At 40.3% G+C, this 26112-nt stretch overlaps 7 non-coding genes across 7 annotated transcripts; all 7 read left to right on the top strand.

Moving 5' to 3' along the window:
- Positions 1-1121: 1121 nt before the first annotated feature.
- On the top strand, positions 1122-1194 carry trnav-aac. The gene has a single exon. It is a non-coding gene; the product is annotated as a tRNA-Val (tRNA).
- A 9908-nt stretch (positions 1195-11102) lies between these two features.
- Positions 11103-11175, top strand: trnav-aac. The gene has a single exon. It is a non-coding gene; the product is annotated as a tRNA-Val (tRNA).
- Positions 11176-12797: 1622 nt separating this feature from the next.
- Positions 12798-12870, top strand: trnav-cac. Its single transcript has one exon. It is a non-coding gene; the product is annotated as a tRNA-Val (tRNA).
- A 3218-nt stretch (positions 12871-16088) lies between these two features.
- Positions 16089-16161, top strand: trnav-aac. Its single transcript has one exon. It is a non-coding gene; the product is annotated as a tRNA-Val (tRNA).
- Positions 16162-17784: 1623 nt separating this feature from the next.
- On the top strand, positions 17785-17857 carry trnav-cac. The gene has a single exon. It is a non-coding gene; the product is annotated as a tRNA-Val (tRNA).
- A 3302-nt stretch (positions 17858-21159) lies between these two features.
- On the top strand, positions 21160-21232 carry trnav-aac. The gene has a single exon. It is a non-coding gene; the product is annotated as a tRNA-Val (tRNA).
- Positions 21233-22833: 1601 nt separating this feature from the next.
- On the top strand, positions 22834-22906 carry trnav-cac. The gene has a single exon. It is a non-coding gene; the product is annotated as a tRNA-Val (tRNA).
- The last annotated feature ends 3206 nt before the right edge of the window (positions 22907-26112 follow it).

The following is a 26112-nucleotide window of genomic DNA, read 5'->3' as shown; positions in this document are numbered from 1 at the left end:
AATTCTCAGAACTGCTCCCAGTAAAATTCCTGCATTTTGTTTAAAAGCTAATTGTACTCAATTTCAAAAGAGCACCACATGGTTTGCATTACCTGTTGATTGGCATTCTTTTGTCTATCAGTCATGTTTGCAATTCGAGTTTCGGTGTATCTTTCAGAGAGTCTCAATTCAAATGAAGGCAGCAATAACACATACAATATTAATATTAAATATAGAATAACGGAACAAATGCGGAGTGAAGTTTGTTTAAATTTGTCTGCCAAGAATAAGACGGATATTCCTAATAATGGAGCAGAAAGCATAGCACCCGGAGACATTTGCTGGATGGACACGCCTACATTTTGAAATTCAAATAAGCTGAGACACCAGGCTGAAACGAACAGCTGTCTTCCTGCAACAAGTGACCCTCAGTCCAACCATTGGAAACCTCCAAACATTCTGGTAGCTCAGCATTGCCTTGTTTGTTCCACAAATATTTATCCTCTGTTAGATTCTGGTCCAGGATCAAAATTATTTCAAACCAAATGAAGTCAATGAAGAATTGAAGCATGCAACCTTGGCAGGGCCCTGCTAAACTCCGGAACAAACATTTTTCTCTGTAATATAGCATCCTCGATTGAATGGCTGTGGAGCAAAATAATAAGATTGTAAAAATAGTAAGGTTGAAAAATCACACTTTCACAAGTTCGATATGAGCTCAATTGCGTAATTACACCATGTTCATCTGGCGAAGTATGTGAAGAAGCCAAGGTCAAATCGTCATGTGAACCTTGTGAGTTAAGGTAACCCAGGCATGGATTCTGCAGAAACGACTTTTTCAAAAGGGAATTCAGCAATTCAATGAAAGGGAGGAAAAAACGTGTTCACTAAGAGAGAGAAGCAATGTGCGATTAGTTAGTGTGCTCGTTTAAAAAGGGGCCTTGGATCGGATGATAGAAGGGCCTCTTATGCCTTTGATTGGATGCACAGTGCTAGGCCATTTTATGATTACATTGTTACATGAGTCTCGCTGCAGCGTTCCTGAGAATAGCAGCTGTATTTCATTTCTCCGCAACAGGGACTCCGATTGCTGCAGCATTACAGTGCAGTTTAGCATTCCAGAAGGGCTGCATGATATATCAGTTTCTGTAGTGTAGTGGCTATCACATTCGCCTAACACGCGAAAGGTCCCCGGTTTGAAACCGGGCAGAAACATTATGAAAACTTAAATATTGAGGATGATTTGCATCTTTGAAGCTTACCTGAATTTCCAATGTTGCATGCAAATTGCATTTGCTCTCACCGAGGTCATAAAACGCATGCAGCCAAATCAGAATACCTGCAAAAACTCAGCAAGTCTGGCAGCATCTGCGGAGAAGAACACAGTTAATAAATAGAAAAGAGGTAAAAGGTATATGAGATTTTATATTTCTCCTCTTTTCCAATTTTACTCAGTTCTGTTGAAGAGTCATACGGACTCGAAACGTTAACTGGCTTCCTCTCCGCAGATGCTGCCAGTCCTGCTGAATTTTCCAGGTATTTTTATTTTTGTTTTGGATTTCCAGCACCCGCAGTTTTTTGCTTTTATCTGCAGCAAAATCGGCACGTCTTTCCATGCAGCTTAAAACAGTTACTCACCATATCAAAGGTATCTCATAGTAACGTGTGCTCATAAAGACAGACAAAGAGTGATCAGATCTAATTAACGCATCGTTCTCAAGCCTATTCCCAGTAAAATTCTTGCATTTTGTTTAAAAGCTAACTGCGCTCAATTTCAAATGAGCACCATATGATTTGCATACCTGTTGACTGACATTCTTTCGTCTATCTGTCATTTTTGCAATTCGGGGCTGGTGTATATTTCAGAGAGTATCAATTCAGACGAAGGCATCAATAAGAGATAAAATATGAATATTAAATATAGAATAACGGAACAAGTACTGAGTTTCTTTAATTTCGTCTTCCAAGGATGAGAAGGATGTTCCTGATGATTGAGCAGAAAGCATTGCACTCGGAGACATTTGCTGGACAGGACACGTCTACATTTTGAAATTCAAAACAAGCTGAGGCACCAGGGTGAAACCAACAGTCGCTTCCCTGCAGCAAGTGACATGGACCCTCAGTCCAACCATTGGAAACCTTCAAACACCCTGGTAGCTCAGCACTGCCCAGTTTGTTCCACAAATGTTTATCCTCTGTTACATTCCGGTGCAGGAACAAAATTATTTCAAACCAAATGAAGTAAAGGAACAATTGAAGCACGTGATCTTGGCCGGGGCCTGTTAAACTTCGGAACAAACATTTTGCTCTGTAATATCGCACCCTCGGTTGAAGGGGCATGGAGCAAAAGTAATAAGATTGTAAAAATAGTAAGGTTGAAACAATAACACTTCCGCAAATTCGATGTGAGATCAATTGCATAATGACATCATGTACATCTGGTAAAGTATATTAGGAACCCAATCCAAATGGTCATGTGAACCTTGTCAATTAAGGCAGCGCAAGCTTGGATTCTGCAGAAATGACTTTTTCAAAAGAGAATTGAGTAATTTAATGAAAGGGAGAAGAAATAGATCATTAAGAGAGAGAAGCAAATTGTGATGAATTCGTTTTGTCGTTTAAAAAGGGGCCAGAGATCGGACGTTGGAAGGGCCGCTTTTGTCATTGTTTGGATACGTGGGTGCTAGGCCATTTTATGATTACATTGTTACATCAGTCTCGCTGCAGCGTTCCTGAGAACAGCAGCTGTATTCCATTTCTCAGCAATAGAGACCCAGATTGCTGCACCGTTACAGCGCAGTTTAGCATTCCGGACAGGAATAACGAGGCCGCGCACCAGTTTCTGTAGTGCAGTGGTTATCACGTTTGCCTCACTCGCGAAAGGTCCCCGGTTGGAAACCGGCCAGAAACATTATGAAAACTTACTCATTAAATAGTGAGGATAATTTGCGTCGTTGAAGCCTACCTGAATCTCCTAGGTTGCAGGCGATATTGCATTTTCTCTCACCGAGGTCACAAAATGAATGCAGCAAAATCAGCACCTGCTGAGATTCCATGACAGACTTGAGTGGATAGATGTTCGTAGTTCACTGCGCTTACATATTAGCAGCTCGTTTAGTCAACACGATAAATCCATGGGCTTTTCGATGCAGCTTACGAAAGTTACTCACTGTGTCAAAGGAGTCTCAGTGTAATGTGTGCTCATAAAGACAGACAAAGAGGGATCAGATCTAATTAATGCAACGTTCCCAAGCCTATTTCCTGTAAAATTCTTTGATTTTGTTGAAATGCTGACATCTCACATCAGACCCATAGCAAATGCATTACCTGGTGAATTACATTCTTTAGTTTGACAGTCAAGTTTGCAATTCGATGTTGTCGAATTCAGAGAGCATCAAGTCAACTAAGGGCATCAATATCACATACATTAATACTGAATGGTGAATAAGGTAAAACAAATTGCTGAGAAAAGTTTGTTGAATTTCTTCTGCCGAGGAGAAGTGTGTTCATAATGATTTAGCCGGTAGCATTGCTGCCTAAGACTTTTGCTGAACCGAGCCTTCTGCATTTTGAAGTTCAAACAAACAGCGGCACCAGGTGGAAACCAAGAGTTGTCTTTCTGTAACAATTTACATGACCTCTCAGTCTAACCATTGGAATCCTCCAAACATTCTGGTAGATTAGCACTATCCTGATTCCTAAAGAAATATATATTCTGTAAAATTACATTCCCAGAACAAAATTATATTTAAACAACTGAACGAAACGACCTATTACAGCATGTGATCCTGGCAGGGCTCTGTTTAACTGTAGCAATCATTTTCCACTGTGATATAACACCCTCGATTAATGAGTCATGGAGCAAATGTAATCAGATTGTGGAAATAACTCAGAAATAATGAGATGTTTGATCAGAAAAGTAAGCATTTTCATCAATTCGATATGAAAACAAGAGGTAAGTAAATAATGTTCATATGCATAGCTATGTAAGGAACACAAGTCTAAACCTTCATGGCACTGGGTGATGGAAACGTTGTTAATTCAGGCAAACTAGGCATGGAACCTGCGGAAACTCCTTTTTCAAAAGGGAATGATGCAATTAATTGATATGCAGAAAAATAACAAGTTGACTATTGGAGAGAAGGAAACTGGGATTAATTCGTTGGCTCTTTAAAAAAACTGACAGAGAAAAGATGATGGAAGGGCCATTGCATGGATACATGGTGTTAAGCCATTTTATGATGACATTTTTATTGAGTCTGTCTGCAGTATTCCCAATTATAGCAGCTGAATTCCATTTGTCCCATCCAAAGAGCCAAAGCGCTGATGCATGACAGCACAGTTTACCATTCCAGATAGATTCACTGCGGTGATGTCTGGCCAATGTTTCTGTAGTTTAGGGGTTGTCACGTTTGCCTCACACGCGAAAAATCACCGGTTTGAAACCAGGCAGAAACCTTATCCAAGCCTGCCAGTGTTGAGAGAGGAAAATTTGTGTATGTCATGTTTGTTGTTGAATGTTACCTGAATCTCACATGCTACAGAAATGGTGCTTTTGCTCTTACCTGGGCCTTGAAATGAAAGCAGCAAAATGAGAAATACTGAAATTTCATGACACACTGAGTAGAAATAGATGTTCGTTTTTTGACTCAGCGCACATTTTAGCAGTTCTTCTGGCCAGCAACAGAATTTAGCGGGTTCTCAATGCAGATTTACATCGTTACTCACCATCTCAAAGATGTCTCATGCTAAAGTGTGCACAAAAGGACAGGCGCAAGCGATGCTTCAATTGAACCAGAGGAACTGACAGACCTGTTACAGAATCACTCCTTTAATTATTCGGTCTTCAGCATAGATTATCAGAAAAAATGACCGAGGGAGTCATGGAAACTGAGGCACAGTGCAGATCTGCTGGCTTCCCCCCGCCCATGTCTTCTACATGGTTGCGATTAAGGCACCAGAAGGCTTCTTACCTGGAGCAAAGAGGGATCAAATATAATGAATGCATAATTCTCAACACTGCTCCCAGTAAAATTCCTGCATTTTGTTTAAAAGCTAATTGTACTCAATTTCAAAAGAGCATCACATGGTTTGCATTACCTGTTGATTGGCATTCTTTTGTCTATCAGTCATGTTTGCAATTCGAGTTTCGGTGTATCTTTCAGAGAGTCTCAATTCAAATGAAGGCAGCAATAACAGATACAATATTAATATTAAATATAGAATAATGGAACAAATGCGGAGTGAAGTTTGTTTAATTTTGTCTGCCAAGGATAAGATGGATATTCCTAATAATTGAGCAGAAAGCATTCCACCCGGAGACATTTGCTGGATGGACACACCCACATTTTGAAATTCAAATAAGCTGAGGCACCAAGCTGAAACGAACAGCTGTCTTCCTGCAACATGTGACCCTCAGTCCAACCATTGGAAACCTCCAAACATTCTGGTAGCTCAGCATTGCCTGGTTTGTTCCACAAATATTTATCCTCTGTTAGATTCTGGTCCAGGATCAAAATTATTTCAAAACAAATGAAGTCAATGAAGAATTGAAGCATGCAACCTTGGCAGGGCCCTGCTAAACTCCGGAACAAACATTTTTCTCTGTAATATAGCACCCTCGATTGAATGGCTGTGGAGCAAAATAATAAGATTGTAAAAATAGTAAGGTTGAAAAATCACACTTTCACAAGTTCGATATGAGCTCAATTGCGTAATTACACCATGTTCATCTGGTGAAGTATGTGAAGAAGCCAAGGTCAAATCGTCATGTGAACCTTGTGAGTTAAGGTAACCCAGGCATGGATTCTGCAGAAACGACTTTTTCAAAAGGGAATTCAGCAATTCAATGAAAGGGAGGAAAAAACGTGTTCACTAAGAGAGAGAAGCAATGTGCGATTAGTTAGTGTGCTCGTTTAAAAAGGGGCCTCGGATCGGATGATAGAAGGGCCTCTTATGCCTTTGATTGGATGCACGGTGCTAGGCCATTTTATGATTACATTGTTACATCAGTCTCGCTGCAGCGTTCCTGAGAATAGCAGCTGTATTTCATTTCTCCGCAACAGGGATTCAGATTGCTGCTGAGTTACAGCGCAGTCTAGCATTCCAGACAGGACTCAATAATATGTCAGTTTCTGTAGTGTAGTGGTTATCACATTCCCCTAATACATGAAAGGTCCCTGGATCGAAACCGGGCAGAAACATTATAAAAACTTACTCATCAAATATTGTGGATAATTTGCATCTTTGAAGCTTACCTGAATCTCCAATATTGCATGCAAATTGCATTTGCTCTCACCGAGGTCATAAAATGCGTGCGGCAAAATCAGAATACCTGCAAAAACTCAGCATCTCTGGCAGTATGTGCAGAGAGGAACACAGTTAATAAATAGAAAAGAGGTAAAAGGTATATAAGATTTTATATTTCTCCTCTTTTCTATTTTTACTCAGTTCTGTTGAAGAGTCATACGGACTCGAAACGTTAACTGGCTTCCTCTCCGCAGATGCTGCCAGTCCTGCTGAATTTTCCAGGTATTTTTATTTTTGTTTTGGAATTCCAGCACCCGCAGTTTTTTGCTTTTATCTGCAGCAAAATCGGCACGTCTTTCCATGCAGCTTAAAACAGTTACTCACCATATCAAAGGTATCTCATAGTAACGTGTGCTCATAAAGACAGACAAAGAGTGATCAGATCTAATTAACGCATCGTTCTCAAGCCTGTTCCCAGTAAAATTCTTGCATTTTGTTTAAAAGCTAACTGCGCTCAATTTCAAATGAGCACCATATGATTTGCATACCTGTTGACTGACATTCTTTCGTCTATCTGTCATTTTTGCAATTCGGGGCTGGTGTATATTTCAGAGAGTATCAATTCAGACGAAGGCATCAATAAGAGATAAAATATGAATATTAAATATAGAATAATGGAACAAGTACTGAGTTTCTTTAATTTCGTCTTCCAAGGATGAGAAGGATGTTCCTGATGATTGAGCAGAAAGCATTGCACTCGGAGACATTTGCTGGACGGACACGTCTGCATTTTGAAATTCAAAACAAGCTGAGGCACCAGGGTGAAACCAACAGTTGCTTCCCTGCAGCAAGTGACATGGACCCTCAGTCCAACCATTGGAAACCTTCAAACACCCTGGTAGCTCAGCACTGCCCAGTTTGTTCCACAAATGTTTATCCTCTGTTACATTCCGGTGCAGGAACAAAATTATTTCAAACCAAATGAAGTAAAGGAACAATTGAAGCACGTGATCTTGGCCGGGGCCTGTTAAACTTCGGAACAAACATTTTGCTCTGTAATATCGCACCCTCGGTTGAAGGGGCATGGAGCAAAAGTAATAAGATTGTAAAAATAGTAAGGTTGAAACAATAACACTTCCGCAAATTCGATGTGAGATCAATTGCATAATGACATCATGTACATCTGGTACAGTATATTAGGAACCCAATCCAAATGGTCATGTGAACCTTGTCAATTAAGGCAGCGCAAGCTTGGATTCTGCAGAAATGACTTTTTCAAAAGAGAATTGAGTAATTTAATGAAAGGGAGAAGAAATAGATCATTAAGAGAGAGAAGCAAATTGTGATGAATTCGTTTTGTCGTTTAAAAAGGGGCCAGAGATCGGACGTTGGAAGGGCCGCTTTTGTCATTGTTTGGATACGTGGGTGCTAGGCCATTTTATGATTACATTGTTACATCAGTCTCGCTGCAGCGTTCCTGAGAACAGCAGCTGTATTCCATTTCTCAGCAATAGAGACCCAGATTGCTGCACCGTTACAGCGCAGTTTAGCATTCCGGACAGGAATAACGAGGCCGCGCACCAGTTTCTGTAGTGCAGTGGTTATCACGTTTGCCTCACTCGCGAAAGGTCCCCGGTTGGAAACCGGCCAGAAACATTATGAAAACTTACTCATTAAATAGTGAGGATAATTTGCATCGTTGAAGCCTACCTGAATCTCCTAGGTTGCAGGCGATATTGCATTTTCTCTCACCGAGGTCACAAAATGAATGCAGCAAAATCAGCACCTGCTGAGATTCCATGACAGACTTGAGTGGATAGATGTTCGTAGTTCACTGCGCTTACATATTAGCAGCTCGTTTAGTCAACACGATAAATCCATGGGCTTTTCGATGCAGCTTACGAAAGTTACTCACTGTGTCAAAGGAGTCTCAGTGTAATGTGTGCTCATAAAGACAGACAAAGAGGGATCAGATCTAATTAATGCAACGTTCCCAAGCCTATTTCCTGTAAAATTCTTTGATTTTGTTGAAATGCTGACATCTCACATCAGACCCATAGCAAATGCATTACCTGGTGAATTACATTCTTTAGTTTGACAGTCAAGTTTGCAATTCGATGTTGTCGAATTCAGAGAGCATCAAGTCAACTAAGGGCATCAATATCACATACATTAATACTGAATGGTGAATAAGGTAAAACAAATTGCTGAGAAAAGTTTGTTGAATTTCTTCTGCCGAGGAGAAGTGTGTTCATAATGATTTAGCCGGTAGCATTGCTGCCTAAGACTTTTGCTGAACCAAGCCTTCTGCATTTTGAAGTTCAAACAAACAGCGGCACCAGGTGGAAACCAAGAGTTGTCTTTCTGTAACAATTTACATGACCTCTCAGTCTAACCATTGGAATCCTCCAAACATTCTGGTAGATTAGCACTATCCTGATTCCTAAAGAAATATATATTCTGTAAAATTACATTCCCAGAACAAAATTATATTTAAACAACTGAACGAAACGACCTATTACAGCATGTGATCCTGGCAGGGCTCTGTTTAACTGTAGCAATCATTTTCCACTGTGATATAACACCCTCGATTAATGAGTCATGGAGCAAATGTAATCAGATTGTGGAAATAACTCAGAAATAATGAGATGTTTGATCAGAAAAGTAAGCATTTTCATCAATTCGATATGAAAACAAGAGGTAAGTAAATAATGTTCATATGCATAGCTATGTAAGGAACAATAGTCTAAACCTTCATGGCACTGGGTGATGGAAACGTTGTTAATTCAGGCAAACTAGGCATGGAACCTGCGGAAACTCCTTTTTCAAAAGGGAATGATGCAATTAATTGATATGCAGAAAAATAACAAGTTGACTATTGGAGAGAAGGAAACTGGGATTAATTCGTTGGCTCTTTAAAAAAACTGACAGAGAAAAGATGATGGAAGGGCCATTGCATGGATACATGGTGTTAAGCCATTTTATGATGACATTTTTATTGAGTCTGTCTGCAGTATTCCCAATTATAGCAGCTGAATTCCATTTGTCCCATCCAAAGAGCCAAAGCGCTGATGCATGACAGCACAGTTTACCATTCCAGATAGATTCACTGCGGTGATGTCTGGCCAATGTTTCTGTAGTTTAGTGGTTGTCACGTTTGCCTCACACGCGAAAAATCACCGGTTTGAAACCAGGCAGAAACCTTATCCAAGCCTGCCAGTGTTGAGAGAGGAAAATTTGTGTATGTCATGTTTGTTGTTGAATGTTACCTGAATCTCACATGCTACAGAAATGGTGCTTTTGCTCTTACCTGGGCCTTGAAATGAAAGCAGCAAAATGAGAAATACTGAAATTTCATGACACACTGAGTAGAAATAGATGTTCGTTTTTTGACTCAGCGCACATTTTAGCAGTTCTTCTGGCCAGCAACAGAATTTAGCGGGTTCTCAATGCAGATTTACATCGTTACTCACCATCTCAAAGATGTCTCATGCTAAAGTGTGCACAAAAGGACAGGCGCAAGCGATGCTTCAATTGAACCAGAGGAACTGACAGACCTGTTACAGAATCACTCCTTTAATTATTCGGTCTTCAGCATAGATTATCAGAAAAAATGACCGAGGGAGTCATGGAAACTGAGGCACAGTGCAGATCTGCTGGCTTCCCCCCGCCCATGTCTTCTACATGGTTGCGATTAAGGCACCAGAAGGCTTCTTACCTGGAGCAAAGAGGGATCAAATATAATGAATGCATAATTCTCAACACTGCTCCCAGTAAAATTCCTGCATTTTGTTTAAAAGCTAATTGTACTCAATTTCAAAAGAGCATCACATGGTTTGCATTACCTGTTGATTGGCATTCTTTTGTCTATCAGTCATGTTTGCAATTCGAGTTTCGGTGTATCTTTCAGAGAGTCTCAATTCAAATGAAGGCAGCAATAACAGATACAATATTAATATTAAATATAGAATAATGGAACAAATGCGGAGTGAAGTTTGTTTAATTTTGTCTGCCAAGGATAAGATGGATATTCCTAATAATTGAGCAGAAAGCATTCCACCCGGAGACATTTGCTGGATGGACACACCCACATTTTGAAATTCAAATAAGCTGAGGCACCAAGCTGAAACGAACAGCTGTCTTCCTGCAACATGTGACCCTCAGTCCAACCATTGGAAACCTCCAAACATTCTGGTAGCTCAGCATTGCCTGGTTTGTTCCACAAATATTTATCCTCTGTTAGATTCTGGTCCAGGATCAAAATTATTTCAAAACAAATGAAGTCAATGAAGAATTGAAGCATGCAACCTTGGCAGGGCCCTGCTAAACTCCGGAACAAACATTTTTCTCTGTAATATAGCACCCTCGATTGAATGGCTGTGGAGCAAAATAATAAGATTGTAAAAATAGTAAGGTTGAAAAATCACACTTTCACAAGTTCGATATGAGCTCAATTGCGTAATTACACCATGTTCATCTGGTGAAGTATGTGAAGAAGCCAAGGTCAAATCGTCATGTGAACCTTGTGAGTTAAGGTAACCCAGGCATGGATTCTGCAGAAACGACTTTTTCAAAAGGGAATTCAGCAATTCAATGAAAGGGAGGAAAAAACGTGTTCACTAAGAGAGAGAAGCAATGTGCGATTAGTTAGTGTGCTCGTTTAAAAAGGGGCCTTGGATCGGATGATAGAAGGGCCTCTTATGCCTTTGATTGGATGCACAGTGCTAGGCCATTTTATGATTACATTGTTACATGAGTCTCGCTGCAGCGTTCCTGAGAATAGCAGCTGTATTTCATTTCTCCGCAACAGGGACTCCGATTGCTGCAGCATTACAGTGCAGTTTAGCATTCCAGAAGGGCTGCATGATATATCAGTTTCTGTAGTGTAGTGGCTATCACATTCGCCTAACACGCGAAAGGTCCCCGGTTCGAAACCGGGCAGAAACATTATGAAAACTTAAATATTGAGGATGATTTGCATCTTTGAAGCTTACCTGAATTTCCAATGTTGCATGCAAATTGCATTTGCTCTCACCGAGGTCATAAAACGCATGCAGCCAAATCAGAATACCTGCAAAAACTCAGCAAGTCTGGCAGCATCTGCGGAGAAGAACACAGTTAATAAATAGAAAAGAGGTAAAAGGTATATGAGATTTTATATTTCTCCTCTTTTCCAATTTTACTCAGTTCTGTTGAAGAGTCATACGGACTCGAAACGTTAACTGGCTTCCTCTCCGCAGATGCTGCCAGTCCTGCTGAATTTTCCAGGTATTTTTATTTTTGTTTTGGAATTCCAGCACCCGCAGTTTTTTGCTTTTATCTGCAGCAAAATCGGCACGTCTTTCCATGCAGCTTAAAACAGTTACTCACCATATCAAAGGTATCTCATAGTAACGTGTGCTCATAAAGACAGACAAAGAGTGATCAGATCTAATTAACGCATCGTTCTCAAGCCTATTCCCAGTAAAATTCTTGCACTTTGTTTAAAAGCTAACTGCGCTCAATTTCAAATGAGCACCATATGATTTGCATACCTGTTGACTGACATTCTTTCGTCTATCTGTCATTTTTGCAATTCGGGGCTGGTGTATATTTCAGAGAGTATCAATTCAGACGAAGGCATCAATAAGAGATAAAATATGAATATTAAATATAGAATAACGGAACAAGTACTGAGTTTCTTTAATTTCGTCTTCCAAGGATGAGAAGGATGTTCCTGATGATTGAGCAGAAAGCATTGCACTCGGAGACATTTGCTGGACAGACACGTCTACATTTTGAAATTCAAAACAAGCTGAGGCACCAGGGTGAAACCAACAGTCGCTTCCCTGCAGCAAGTGACATGGACCCTCAGTCCAACCATTGGAAACCTTCAAACACCCTGGTAGCTCAGCACTGCCCAGTTTGTTCCACAAATGTTTATCCTCTGTTACATTCCGGTGCAGGAACAAAATTATTTCAAACCAAATGAAGTAAAGGAACAATTGAAGCACGTGATCTTGGCCGGGGCCTGTTAAACTTCGGAACAAACATTTTGCTCTGTAATATCGCACCCTCGGTTGAAGGCGCATGGAGCAAAAGTAATAAGATTGTAAAAATAGTAAGGTTGAAACAATAACACTTCCGCAAATTCCATGTGAGATCAATTGCATAATGACATCATGTACATCTGGTAAAGTATATTAGGAACCCAATCCAAATGGTCATGTGAACCTTGTCAATTAAGGCAGCGCAAGCATGGATTCTGCAGAAATGACTTTTTCAAAAGAGAATTGAGTAATTTAATGAAAGGGAGAAGAAATAGATCATTAAGAGAGAGAAGCAAATTGTGATGAATTCGTTTTGTCGTTTAAAAAGGGGCCAGAGATCGGACGTTGGAAGGGCCGCTTTTGTCATTGTTTGGATACGTGGGTGCTAGGCCATTTTATGATTACATTGTTACATCAGTCTCGCTGCAGCGTTCCTGAGAACAGCAGCTGTATTCCATTTCTCAGCAATAGAGACCCAGATTGCTGCACCGTTACAGCGCAGTTTAGCATTCCGGACAGGAATAACGAGGCCGCGCACCAGTTTCTGTAGTGTAGTGGTTATCACGTTTGCCTCACTCGCGAAAGGTCCCCGGTTGGAAACCGGGCAGAAACATTATGAAAACTTACTCATTAAATAGTGACGATAATTTGCGTCGTTGAAGCCTACCTGAATCTCCTAGGTTGCAGGCGATATTGCATTTTCTCTCACCGAGGTCACAAAATTAATGCAGCAAAATCAGCACCTGCTGAGATTCCATGACAGACTTGAATGGATAGATGTTCGTAGTTCACTGCGCTTACATATTAGCAGCTCGTTTAGTCAACACGATAAATCCATGGGCTTTTCGATGCAGCTTACGAAAGTTACTCACTGTGTCAAAGGAGTCTCAGTGTAATGTGTGCTCATAAAGACAGACAAAGAGGGATCAGATCTAATTAATGCAACGTTCCCAAGCCTATTTCCTGTAAAATTCTTTGATTTTGTTGAAATGCTGACATCTCACATCAGACCCATAGCAAATGCATTACCTGGTGAATTACATTCTTTAGTTTGACAGTCAAGTTTGCAATTCGATGTTGTCGAATTCAGCGAGCATCAAGTCAACTAAGGGCATCAATATCACATACATTAATACTGAATGGTGAATAAGGTAAAACAAATTGCTGAGAAAAGTTTGTTGAATTTCTTCTGCCGAGGAGAAGTGTGTTCATAATGATTTAGCCGGTAGCATTGCTGCCTAAGACTTTTGCTGAACCGAGCCTTCTGCATTTTGAAGTTCAAACAAACAGCGGCACCAGGTGGAAACCAAGAGTTGTCTTTCTGTAACAAGTTACATGACCTCTCAGTCTAACCATTGGAATCCTCCAAACATTCTGGTAGATTAGCACTATCCTGATTCCTAAAGAAATATATATTCTGTAAAATTACATTCCCAGAACAAAATTATATTTAAACAACTGAACGAAACGACCTATTACAGCATGTGATCCTGGCAGGGCTCTGTTTAACTGTAGCAATCATTTTCCACTGTGATATAACACCCTCGATTAATGAGTCATGGAGCAAATGTAATCAGATTGTGGAAATAACTCAGAAATAATGAGATGTTTGATCAGAAAAGTAAGCATTTTCATCAATTCGATATGAAAACAAGAGGTAAGTAAATAATGTTCATATGCATAGCTATGTAAGGAACACAAGTCTAAACCTTCATGGCACTGGGTGATGGAAACGTTGTTAATTCAGGCAAACTAGGCATGGAACCTGCGGAAACTCCTTTTTCAAAAGGGAATGATGCAATTAATTGATATGCAGAAAAATAACAAGTTGACTATTGGAGAGAAGGAAACTGGGATTAATTCGTTGGCTCTTTAAAAAAACTGACAGAGAAAAGATGATGGAAGGGCCATTGCATGGATACATGGTGTTAAGCCATTTTATGATGACATTTTTATTGAGTCTGTCTGCAGTATTCCCAATTATAGCAGCTGAATTCCATTTGTCCCATCCAAAGAGCCAAAGCGCTGATGCATGACAGCACAGTTTACCATTCCAGATAGATTCACTGCGGTGATGTCTGGCCAATGTTTCTGTAGTTTAGTGGTTGTCACGTTTGCCTCACACGCGAAAAATCACCGGTTTGAAACCAGGCAGAAACCTTATCCAAGCCTGCCAGTGTTGAGAGAGGAAAATTTGTGTATGTCATGTTTGTTGTTGAATGTTACCTGAATCTCACATGCTACAGAAATGGTGCTTTTGCTCTTACCTGGGCCTTGAAATGAAAGCAGCAAAATGAGAAATACTGAAATTTCATGACACACTGAGTAGAAATAGATGTTCGTTTTTTGACTCAGCGCACATTTTAGCAGTTCTTCTGGCCAGCAACAGAATTTAGCGGGTTCTCAATGCAGATTTACATCGTTACTCACCATCTCAAAGATGTCTCATGCTAAAGTGTGCACAAAAGGACAGGCGCAAGCGATGCTTCAATTGAACCAGAGGAACTGACAGACCTGTTACAGAATCACTCCTTTAATTATTCGGTCTTCAGCATAGATTATCAGAAAAAATGACCGAGGGAGTCATGGAAACTGAGGCACAGTGCAGATCTGCTGGCTTCCCCCCGCCCATGTCTTCTACATGGTTGCGATTAAGGCACCAGAAGGCTTCTTACCTGGAGCAAAGAGGGATCAAATATAATGAATGCATAATTCTCAACACTGCTCCCAGTAAAATTCCTGCATTTTGTTTAAAAGCTAATTGTACTCAATTTCAAAAGAGCATCACATGGTTTGCATTACCTGTTGATTGGCATTCTTTTGTCTATCAGTCATGTTTGCAATTCGAGTTTCGGTGTATCTTTCAGAGAGTCTCAATTCAAATGAAGGCAGCAATAACAGATACAATATTAATATTAAATATAGAATAATGGAACAAATGCGGAGTGAAGTTTGTTTAATTTTGTCTGCCAAGGATAGGATGGATATTCCTAATAATTGAGCAGAAAGCATTCCACCCGGAGACATTTGCTGGATGGACACACCCACATTTTGAAATTCAAATAAGCTGAGGCACCAAGCTGAAACGAACAGCTGTCTTCCTGCAACATGTGACCCTCAGTCCAACCATTGGAAACCTCCAAACATTCTGGTAGCTCAGCATTGCCTGGTTTGTTCCACAAATATTTATCCTCTGTTAGATTCTGGTCCAGGATCAAAATTATTTCAAAACAAATGAAGTCAATGAAGAATTGAAGCATGCAACCTTGGCAGGGCCCTGCTAAACTCCGGAACAAACATTTTTCTCTGTAATATAGCACCCTCGATTGAATGGCTGTGGAGCAAAATAATAAGATTGTAAAAATAGTAAGGTTGAAAAATCACACTTTCACAAGTTCGATATGAGCTCAATTGCGTAATTACACCATGTTCATCTGGTGAAGTATGTGAAGAAGCCAAGGTCAAATCGTCATGTGAACCTTGTGAGTTAAGGTAACCCAGGCATGGATTCTGCAGAAACGACTTTTTCAAAAGGGAATTCAGCAATTCAATGAAAGGGAGGAAAAAACGTGTTCACTAAGAGAGAGAAGCAATGTGCGATTAGTTAGTGTGCTCGTTTAAAAAGGGGCCTTGGATCGGATGATAGAAGGGCCTCTTATGCCTTTGATTGGATGCACAGTGCTAGGCCATTTTATGATTACATTGTTACATGAGTCTCGCTGCAGCGTTCCTGAGAATAGCAGCTGTATTTCATTTCTCCGCAACAGGGACTCCGATTGCTGCAGCATTACAGTGCAGTTTAGCATTCCAGAAGGGCTGCATGATATATCAGTTTCTGTAGTGTAGTGGCTATCACATTCGCCTAACACGCGAAAGGTCCCCGGTTCGAAACCGGGCAGAAACATTATGAAAACTTAAATATTGAGGATGATTTGCATCTTTGAAGCTTACCTGAATTTCCAATGTTGCATGCAAATTGCATTTGCTCTCACCGAGGTCATAAAACGCATGCAGCCAAATCAGAATACCTGCAAAAACTCAGCAAGTCTGGCAGCATCTGCGGAGAAGAACACAGTTAATAAATAGAAAAGAGGTAAAAGGTATATGAGATTTTATATTTCTCCTCTTTTCCAATTTTACTCAGTTCTGTTGAAGAGTCATACGGACTCGAAACGTTAACTGGCTTCCTCTCCGCAGATGCTGCCAGTCCTGCTGAATTTTCCAGGTATTTTTATTTTTGTTTTTGGAATTCCAGCACCCGCGGTTTTTTGCTTTTATCTGCAGCAAAATCGGCACGTCTTTCCATGCAGCTTAAAACAGTTACTCACCATATCAAAGGTATCTCATAGTAACGTGTGCTCATAAAGACAGACAAAGAGTGATCAGATCTAATTAACGCATCGTTCTCAAGCCTATTCCCAGTAAAATTCTTGCATTTTGTTTAAAAGCTAACTGCGCTCAATTTCAAATGAGCACCATATGATTTGCATACCTGTTGACTGACATTCTTTCGTCTATCTGTCATTTTTGCAATTCGGGGCTGGTGTATATTTCAGAGAGTATCAATTCAGACGAAGGCATCAATAAGAGATAAAATATGAATATTAAATATAGAATAACGGAACAAGTACTGAGTTTCTTTAATTTCGTCTTCCAAGGATGAGAAGGATGTTCCTGATGATTGAGCAGAAAGCATTGCACTCGGAGACATTTGCTGGACAGACACGTCTACATTTTGAAATTCAAAACAAGCTGAGGCACCAGGGTGAAACCAACAGTCGCTTCCCTGCAGCAAGTGACATGGACCCTCAGTCCAACCATTGGAAACCTTCAAACACCCTGGTAGCTCAGCACTGCCCAGTTTGTTCCACAAATGTTTATCCTCTGTTACATTCCGGTGCAGGAACAAAATTATTTCAAACCAAATGAAGTAAAGGAACAATTGAAGCACGTGATCTTGGCCGGGGCCTGTTAAACTTCGGAACAAACATTTTGCTCTGTAATATCGCACCCTCGGTTGAAGGCGCATGGAGCAAAAGTAATAAGATTGTAAAAATAGTAAGGTTGAAACAATAACACTTCCGCAAATTCGATGTGAGATCAATTGCATAATGACATCATGTACATCTGGTAAAGTATATTAGGAACCCAATCCAAATGGTCATGTGAACCTTGTCAATTAAGGCAGCGCAAGCATGGATTCTGCAGAAATGACTTTTTTAAAAGAGAATTGAGTAATTTAATGAAAGGGAGAAGAAATAGATCATTAAGAGAGAGAAGCAAATTGTGATGAATTCGTTTTGTCGTTTAAAAAGGGGCCAGAGATCGGACGTTGGAAGGGCCGCTTTTGTCATTGTTTGGATACGTGGGTGCTAGGCCATTTTATGATTACATTGTTACATCAGTCTCGCTGCAGCGTTCCTGAGAACAGCAGCTGTATTCCATTTCTCAGCAATAGAGACCCAGATTGCTGCACCGTTACAGCGCAGTTTAGCATTCCGGACAGGAATAACGAGGCCGCGCACCAGTTTCTGTAGTGTAGTGGTTATCACGTTTGCCTCACTCGCGAAAGGTCCCCGGTTGGAAACCGGGCAGAAACATTATGAAAACTTACTCATTAAATAGTGACGATAATTTGCGTCGTTGAAGCCTACCTGAATCTCCTAGGTTGCAGGCGATATTGCATTTTCTCTCACCGAGGTCACAAAATTAATGCAGCAAAATCAGCACCTGCTGAGATTCCATGACAGACTTGAATGGATAGACGTTCGTAGTTCACTGCGCTTACATATTAGCAGCTCGTTTAGTCAACACGATAAATCCATGGGCTTTTCGATGCAGCTTACGAAAGTTACTCACTGTGTCAAAGGAGTCTCAGTGTAATGTGTGCTCATAAAGACAGACAAAGAGGGATCAGATCTAATTAAAGCAACGTTCCCAAGCCTATTTCCTGTAAAATTCTTTGATTTTGTTGAAATGCTGACATCTCACATCAGACCCATAGCAAATGCATTACCTGGTGAATTACATTCTTTAGTTTGACAGTCAAGTTTGCAATTCGATGTTGTCGAATTCAGCGAGCATCAAGTCAACTAAGGGCATCAATATCACATACATTAATACTGAATGGTGAATAAGGTAAAACAAATTGCTGAGAAAAGTTTGTTGAATTTCTTCTGCCGAGGAGAAGTGTGTTCATAATGATTTAGCCGGTAGCATTGCTGCCTAAGACTTTTGCTGAACCGAGCCTTCTGCATTTTGAAGTTCAAACAAACAGCGGCACCAGGTGGAAACCAAGAGTTGTCTTTCTGTAACAAGTTACATGACCTCTCAGTCTAACCATTGGAATCCTCCAAACATTCTGGTAGATTAGCACTATCCTGATTCCTAAAGAAATATATATTCTGTAAAATTACATTCCCAGAACAAAATTATATTTAAACAACTGAACGAAACGACCTATTACAGCATGTGATCCTGGCAGGGCTCTGTTTAACTGTAGCAATCATTTTCCACTGTGATATAACACCCTCGATTAATGAGTCATGGAGCAAATGTAATCAGATTGTGGAAATAACTCAGAAATAATGAGATGTTTGATCAGAAAAGTAAGCACTTTCGTCAATTCGATATGAAAACAAGAGATAAGTAAATAATGTTCATATGCATAACTATGTAAGGAACACAAGTCTAAACCTTCATGGCATTGGGTGAGGGAAACGTTGTTAATTCAGGCAAACTAGGCATGGAATATGCAGAAACTCCTTTTTCAAAAGGGAATGATGCAATTAATTGATATGCAGAAAAATAACAAGTTCACTAATAGAGAGAAGGAAACTGGGATTAATTCGTTGGCTCTTTTAAAAAACTGACAGAGACAAGATGATGGAAGGGCCATTGTATGGATACATGGTGTTAAGCCATTTTATGATGACATTGTTATCTGAGTCTGTCTGCAGCATTCCCAATTATAGCAGCTGAATTCCATTTCTCCCATCCAAAGAGCCAAAGCGCTGCTGCATGACAGCACAGTTTACCATTCCAGATAGGCTCACTGCAGTCATGTCTGGCCAATGTTTCTGTAGTATAGTGGTTGTCACCTTTGCCTCACATGCGAAAAATCACTGGTTTGAAACCGGGCAGAAACATTATCCAAGCTTGCCAATTTTGAGAGAGGAAAATTTGTGTATGTCAGGTTTGTTGTTGAATGTTACCTGAATCTCACATGCTACAGCCATGGTGCTTTTGCTCTTACCTGGGCGTTGAAATGAATGCAGCAAAATCAGAAATGCTGAAATTTCATGACACACTGAGTAGAAATAGATGTATGTTTTTTAACTCGGCATGCATTTTAGCAGTTTGTCTGGCCAGCAACAGAATTTAGTGGGTTTTCGATGCAGATTTACATCGTTACTCACCATCTCACAGAGATGACTCATGCCAAAGTGTGCGCATAAGGACAGGCGCAAGCGATGCTGTAATTGAACCAGAGGAAATGACAGAGCTGGTTCAGAATCACATCTTTAAATAATCAGTCTTCAGAATAGAGTATCAAGAAAAATGAACCAGCGATCTTGGAAACCGAGGTGCAGTGCAGACCTGCTGGCTTCCCTCCTGTCTTCTACATGGAGGCAATGTAGGCCTCAGAAGGCTTCTCACCTGGAACAAAGAGGGATCAAATATAATGAACGCATCTTCTCAAAACTGCTCCCAGTAAAATTCTTGCATTTTGTTTAAAAGCTAACTGCTCAATTTCAAAAGAGCACCACGTGGTTTGCATTACCTGTTGACTGGCATTCTTTGGGATATCAGTCATTTTTGAAATTCCAGGTTGGTGTATATTTCAGAGAGTCTCAATTCCAATGACGGCATCAATAACAGCTCAAATATTAAACAACGGAACAAATAGTGGGCAAAGTTTGTTCAATTTCATCTCCCAAGGTTAAGATGGATTTTCCTAATAATTGAGCAGAAAGCATTCCACCCGGAGACATTTGCTGGATGGACACACCCACATTTTGAAATTCAAATAAGCTGAGGCACCAAGCTGAAACGAACAGCTGTCTTCCTGCAACATGTGACCCTCAGTCCAACCATTGGAAACCTCCAAACATTCTGGTAGCTCAGCATTGCCTGATTTGTTCCACAAATATTTATCCTCTGTTAGATTCTGGTCCAGGATCAAAATTATTTCAAAACAAACGAAGTCAATGAAGAATTGAAGCATGCAACCTTGGCAGGGCCCTGCTAAACTCCGGAACAAACATTTTCCTCTGTAATATAGCACCCTCGATTGAATGGCTGTGGAGCAAAATAATAAGATTGTAAAAATAGTAAGGTTGAAAAATCACACTTTCACAAGTTCGATATGAGCTCAATTGCGTAATTACACCATGTTCATCTGGCGAAGTATGTGAAGAAGCCAAGGTCAAATCGTCATGTGAACCTTGTGAGTTAAGGTAACCCAGGCATGGATTCTGCAGAAACGACTTTTTCAAAAGGGTTAAAAACAAAAAAACTGCGGATGCTGGAAATCCAAAACAAAAACAGAATTACCTGGAAAAACTCAGCAGGTCTGGCAGCATCGGCGGAGAAGAAAAAAAAGGGAATTCAGCAATTCAATGAAAGGGAGGAAAAAACGTGTTCACTAAGAGAGAGAAGCAATTTGCGATTAGTTAGTGTGCTCGTTTAAAAAGGGGCCTTGGATCGGATGATAGAAGGGCCTCTTATGCCTTTGATGGGATGCACAGTGCTAGGCCATTTTATGATTACATTGTTACATGAGTCTCGCTGCAGCATTCCTGAGAATAGCAGCTGTATTTCATTTCTCCGCAACAGGGACTCCGATTGCTGCCACATTACAGTGCGATTTAGCATTCCAGAAGGGCTGCATGATATATCAGTTTCTGTAGTGTAGTGGCTATCACATTCGCCTAACACGCGAAAGGTCCCCGGTTCGAAACCGGGCAGAAACATTATGAAAACTTAAATATTGAGTATGATTTGCATCTTTGAAGCTTACCTGAATTTCCAATGTTGCATGCAAATTGCATTTGCTCTCACCAAGGTCATAAAACGCATGCAGCCAAATCAGAATACCTGCAAAAACTCAGCAAGTCTGGCAGCATCTGCGGAGAGGAACACAGTTAATAAATAGAAAAGAGGTAAAAGGTATATGAGATTTTATATTTCTCCTCTATTCCAATTTTACTCAGTTCTATTGAAGAGTCATCCGGACTCAAAACGTTAACTGGCTTCCTCTCCGCAGATGCTGCCAGACCTGATGAATTTTCCAGGTATTTTTATTTTTGTTTTGGATTTCCAGCACCCGCAGTTCTTTGCTTTTATCTGCAGCAAAATCGGCACGTCTTTCCATGCAGCTTAAAACAGTTACTCACCATATCAAAGGTATCTCATAGTAACGTGTGCTCATAAAGACAGACAAAGAGTGATCAGATCTAATAAACGCATCGTTCTCAAGCCTATTCCCAGTAAAATTCTTGCATTTTGTTTAAAAGCTAACTGCGCTCAATTTCAAATGAGCACCATATGATTTGCATACCTGTTGACTGACATTCATTCGTCTATCAGTCATGTTTGCAATTCGGGGCTGGTGTATATTTCAGAGAGTTTCAATTCAGACGAAGGCATCAATAAGAGATAAAATATGAATCTTAAATATAGAATAACGGAACAAGTACTGAGTTTCTTTAATTTTGTCTTCCAAGGATGAGAAGGATGTTCCTGATGATTGAGCAGAAAGCATTGCACTCGGAGACATTTGCTGGACGGACACGTCTACATTTTGAAATTCAAAACAAGCTGAGGCACCAGGGTGAAACCAACAGTTGCTTCCCTGCAGCAAGTGACATGGCCCCTCAGTCCAACCATTGGAAACCTTCAAACACCCTGGTAGCTCAGCACTGCCCAGTTTGTTCCACAAATATTTATCCTCTGTTACATTCCGGTGCAGGAACAAAATTATTTCAAACCAAATGAAGTAAAGGAACAATTGAAGCACGTGATCTTGGCCGGGGCCTGTTAAACTTCGGAACAAACATTTTGCTCTGTAATATCGCACCCTCGGTTGAAGCGGTATGGAGCAAAAGTAATAAGATTGTAAAAATAGTAAGGTTGAAACAATAACACTTTCGCAAATTCGATGTGAGATCAATTGCATAATGACATCATGTACATCTGGTAAAGTATATTAGGAACCCAAGTCCAAATGGTCATGTGAACCTTGTCAATTAAAGCAGCACAAGCATGGATTCTGAAGAAATGACTTTTTCAAAAGAGAATTGAGTAATTTAATGAAAGGGAGAGAAGCAAATTGTGATGAATTCGTTTTGTCGTTTAAAAAGGGGCCAGAGATCGGACGTTGGAAGGGCCGCTTTTGTCATTGTTTGGATACGTGGGTGCTAGGCCATTTTATGATTACATTGTTACATCAGTCTCGCTGCAGCGTTCCTGAGAACAGCAGCTGTATTCCATTTCTCAGCAAAAGAGACCCAGATTGCTGCAGCGTTACAGCGCAGTTTAGCATTCCGGACAGGAATAACGAGGCCACGCGGCAGTTTCTGTAGTGTAGTGGTTATCACGTTCGCCTCACACGCGAAAGGTCCCCGGTTGGAAACCGGGCAGAAACATTATGAAAACTTACTCATTAAATAGTGAGGATAATTTGCGTCGTTGAAGCCTACCTGAATCTCCCAGGTTGCAGGCGATATTGCATTTTCTCTCACCGAGGTCACAAAATGAATGCAGCAAAATCAGCACCTGCTGAGATTCCATGACGCACTTGAGTGGATAGATGTTCGTAGTTCACTGCGCTTACATATTAGCAGCTCGTTTAGTCAACACGATAAATCCATGGGCTTTTCGATGCAGCTTACGAAAGTTACTCACCGTGTCAAAGGTGTCTCAGTGTAATGTGTGCTCATAAAGACAGACAAAGAGGGATCAGTTCTAATTAACGCATCGTTCCCAAGCCTATTTCCTGTAAAATTCTTTGATTTTGTTGAAATGCTGACATCTCACATCAGACCCATAGCAAATGCATTACCTGGTGACTTACATTCTTTTGTTTGACAGTCAAGTTTGCAATTCGATGTTGTCGATTTCAGAGAGCATCAAGTCAACCAAGGGCATCAATATCAAATACATTAATACTGAATGGTGAATAAGGTAAAACAAATTGCTGAGAAAAGTTTGGTGAATTTCTTCTGCCGAGGAGAAGTGTGTTCATAATGATTTAGCCGGTAGCCTTGCTGCCTAAGACATTTGCTGAACCGAGCCTTCTGTATTTTGAAATTCAAACAAACAGCGGCACCAGGTGGAAACCAAAATTTGTCTTTCTGTAACAAGTGACATGACCTCTCAGTCTAACAACTGGAATCCTCCAAACATTCTGGCAGATCAGAATTATCCTGTTTCCTAAAGAAATATATATTCCGTAAAATTACATTCCCAGAACAATATTATATTTAAACAACTGAACGAAACGACCTATTACAGCATGTGATCCTGGCAGGGCTCTGTTTAACTGTAGCAATCATTTTCCACTTTGATATAATACCCTTGATTAATGAGTCATGGAGCAAATGTAATCAGATTGTGGAAATAACTCAGAAATAATGAGATGTTTGATCAGAAAAGTAAGCATTTTCATCAATTCGATATGAAAGCAAGAGGTAAGTAAATAATGTTCATATGCATAGCTATGTAAGGAACACAAGTCTAAACCTTCATGGCACTGGGTGAGGGAAACGTTGTTCATTCAGGCAAACTAGGCATGGAATCTGCGGAAACTCCTTTTTCAAAAGGGAATGATGCAATTAATTGATATGCAGAAAAATAACAAGTTGACTATTGGAGAGAAGGAAACTGGGATTAATTCGTTGGCTCTTTAAAAAAACTGACAGCGAAAAGATGATGGAAGGGCCATTGCATGGATACATGGTGTTAAGCCATTTTATGATGACATTGTTATTGAGTCTGTCTGCAGCATTCCCAATTATAGCAGCTGAATTCCATTTGTCCCATCCAAAGAGCCAAAGCGCTGCTGCATGACAGCACAGTTTACCATTCCAGATAGATTCACTGCGGTGATGTCTGGCCAATGTTTCTGTAGTTTAGTGGTTGTCACGTTTGCCTCACACGCGAAAAATCACCGGTTTGAAACCAGGCAGAAACCTTATCCAAGCCTGCCAATGTTGAGAGAGGAAAATTTGTGTATGTCATGTTTGTTGTTGAATGTTACCTGAATCTCACATGCTACAGAAATGGTGCTTTTGCTCTTACCTGGGCCTTGAAATGAATGCAGCAAAATGAGAAATACTGAAATTTCATGACACACTGAGTAGAAATAGATGTTCGTTTTTTGACTCAGCGCACATTTTAGCAGTTCTTCTGGCCAGCAACAGAATTTAGTGGGTTCTCGATGCAGATTTACATCGTTACTCACCATCTCAAAGATGTCTCATGCTAAAGTGTGCACATAAGGACAGGCGCAAGCGATGCTTCAACTGGGAAATGACAGACCTGTTACTCCTTTAAATATTCGGTCTTCAGCATAGAGTATCAGAAAAATGACCGAGGGGCTCATGGAAACCGAGGCACAGTGCAGATCTGCTGGCTTCCCCCCACCCCCCCATGTCTTCTACATGGTTGCGATTAAGGCACCAGAAGGCTTCTCACATGGAGCAAAGAGGGATCAAATATAATGAATGCATAATTCTCAAAACTGCTCCCAGTAAAATTCCTGCATTTTGTTTAAAAGCTAATTGTACTCAATTTCAAAAGAGCACCACATGGTTTGCATTACCTGTTGATTGGCATTCTTTTGTCTATCAGTCATGTTTGCAATTCGAGTTTTGGTGTATCTTTCAGAGAGTCTCAATTCAAATGAAGGCTGTAATAACAGATACAATATTAATATTAAATATAGAATAATGGAACAAATGTGGAGTGAAGTTTGTTTAATTTTGTCTGCCAAGGATAAGATGGATATTCCTAATAATTGAGCAGAAAGCATTCCACCCGGAGACATTTGCTGGATGGACCCGCCCACATTTTGAAATTCAAATAAGCTGAGGCACCAAACTGAAACGAACAGCTGTCTTCCTGCAACATGTGACCCTCAGTCCAACCTTTGGAAACCTCCAAACATTCTGGTCGCTCAGCATTGCCTGGTTTGTTCCACAAATATTTATCCTCTGTTAGATTCTGGTCCAGGATCAAAATTATTTCAAAACAAATGAAGTCAATGAAGAATTGAAGCATGCAACCTTGGCAGGGCCCTGCTAAACTCCGGAACAAACATTTTCCTCTGTAATATAGCACCCTCGATTGAATGGCTGTGGAGCAAAATAATAAGATTGTAAAAATAGTATGTTTAAAAATCACACTTTCACAAGTTCGATATGAGCTCAATTGCATAATTACACCATGTTCATCTGGCGAAGTATGTGAAGAAGCCAAGGTCAAATTGTCATGTAAACCTTGTGAGTTAAGGTAACCCAGGCATGGATTCTGCAGAAACGACTTTTTCAAAAGGGAATTCAGCAATTTAATGAAAGGGAGGAAAAAACGTGTTCACTAAGAGAGAGAAGCAATTTGCGATGAGTTAGTGTGCTCGTTTAAAAAGGGGCCTTGGATCGGATGATAGAAGGGCCTCTTATGCCTTTGATTGGATGCACGGTGCTAGGCCATTTTATGATTACATTGTTACATGAGTCTTGCTGCAGCGTTCCTGAGAATAGCAGCTGTATTTCATTTCTCCGCAACAGGGACTCCGATTGCTGCAGCGTTACAGTGCAGTTTATCATTCCAGACAGGGCTGCATGATATATCC

This window comes from Carcharodon carcharias, chromosome 27, assembly GCF_017639515.1.
Source record: "Carcharodon carcharias isolate sCarCar2 chromosome 27, sCarCar2.pri, whole genome shotgun sequence".
In the NCBI taxonomy this organism is placed as follows: domain Eukaryota; kingdom Metazoa; phylum Chordata; class Chondrichthyes; order Lamniformes; family Lamnidae; genus Carcharodon; species Carcharodon carcharias.
This window is presented reverse-complemented; position numbering and strand designations above follow the sequence as displayed.